The 1,665-nt window shown below is 27.4% G+C and overlaps 2 protein-coding genes across 2 annotated transcripts in view; one reads left to right on the top strand and one right to left on the bottom strand.

Annotated features, from left to right (window-relative positions):
- The window catches only part of ASPN (asporin), a 38,116-nt gene extending 37,196 nt beyond the window's left edge, over window positions 1-920 (bottom strand). Inside the window, exons 1-2 of the mRNA XM_004717737.2 lie at window positions 869-920; window positions 696-750 (exon numbers count right to left, since the gene is read on the bottom strand). The gene's annotated coding sequence lies outside the window, so the exon portion shown is untranslated. The remainder of the gene's footprint in view (window positions 1-695; window positions 751-868) is intronic.
- Window positions 1-1,665, top strand: part of LOC105979931 (centromere protein P) — a 369,435-nt gene that overhangs the window by 190,938 nt on the left and 176,832 nt on the right. The window lies entirely within an intron of this gene.

Genomic DNA, 1,665 nt, shown 5'->3' with positions numbered 1-1,665 from the left:
ATCTAAGAATTAAAGAAATATTTGCTCTGAGAAAGGATAAAAAAATCTGTTAAATTCTGACTACAGACTTTGTGAAAATAGGTCTCTAATATCTACTAATAATTCAATATAGTCTCTTATATTGAAAAAGCTAGTTGAATTATGATAAGTATTTTTCTTAGAAATAGATTTTCATTTGAATTATCCTATGCTATTTTACTTCATGAAAGTCAGGAATATTATCAAGGAAAACTATTAATACTCAATTGTATAAATAAGAATGGCAGTGAGCAATTCTCATATTTGAAAAAATTATAAAGTAGCATAGTTTTATAGTTTGAAAGAAATAATTACTGGTTTGTTTAATATATTTGTGATTTCCCAAAATTTTATTATCATTAATTATTAGGTAATTTTATTTCCTAAAATAACTTCTTTTCAAGATGTTTGCTTATATGACTTTAAAAATCAACACTGGTAACATTTAATAGTGAGAAAAGTTACATCAGTATATTGAAAATAAATTCATTATATATAAAACAGAAGGATACTCAGGCTAGTAGGTATTTAAATGATTACTTTATAGGAGTTATCATTATAGCTATAACTTAAACCATATTCTATTACTTAGAAATATTTATGTTAGTAACATGAACATTCTTTTAGTATTGACTAAAACAATTAGCCTTTGGTACATGTAAAACACCCAAACATACCTTATAAGAAGAAAGTAGTCTTCTTGAAAATAGAACTAATCCACCGTGTATTTGTCTAAAAAGTAAATATAATGTAAATGTTCAAATATTTTCAGTACTATTTAAGAAGAAAAAATTAGAAGGTATTATATTTATTAAGATAAACAAGCAAACAGCAACCAGAAAAAACCAACCTTCACAATGGTCTCCTTATGTGACTTGGCACCCTGGGTGATCTTGAATAAACTACTTCAACAGATTAGTCCATTTTTGTACTGAGGAGCCAGATTAAAGCTTGTTACTGCTCATATGTTTTCCATCACTGTTTGTATCATAGCCAGGACGCTAACTAAACTCTAGACAGTCTACTAGAAGTTTCTGAAGAGAAAAAGAACTTTAATAATACATGGCAGTAGACCACTGAGAGTGCAGTCAAATCATTAAAAAAATACCTGATTTGAAAAACAACAGCAAATTCTTTTCTTTTTATAGTTTTTACTTAGAAAATTCTGAAGTGAATTAATGCTTACAAATTCTAATTTAAAAATTACTTATAGACTATTAAAATACTTTTCAATCTTCATAAATAATGATAACATTGTAGAAATATAAAACAAAATTTCAATTGTACCTAAAAAAGGAGCTAACCTTTTATATTCTTCTACTGACTAAAGTATATTTTCCAAGATCACGTCGCTTCCTTACAAAATTTTTAACTGTTTGTTAGTCATGTCAGGAGAATTTCAGGCCAGGTTCTAAGAAATATCCCTCACTTTAGTATTTAACTCAGTACTGAGTCTTTTTTTCTTTTTTGAGATTGAAGATTTGTTACCAACTTCTGAAATCTGAAATTCATCAAACATTCAATCAAGATGTACTGTTAAGTACTGGTGATAGAAATGGAAACATTGAAAACAGAGATGAAAGATTTTCACCAGAAGAACTAAACAAAATAAAACTCACTGCCATTGAGCCAATTCTGACTCATAGT

This window comes from Echinops telfairi, unplaced genomic scaffold (genome assembly GCF_000313985.2).
Source record: "Echinops telfairi isolate 266 unplaced genomic scaffold, ASM31398v2 ScPeMD7_7430;HRSCAF=8468, whole genome shotgun sequence".
NCBI lineage: Eukaryota > Metazoa > Chordata > Mammalia > Afrosoricida > Tenrecidae > Echinops > Echinops telfairi.
The sequence above is the reverse complement of the archived record's forward strand: the minus strand, read 5'-3'. Positions and strand labels throughout refer to the sequence as shown.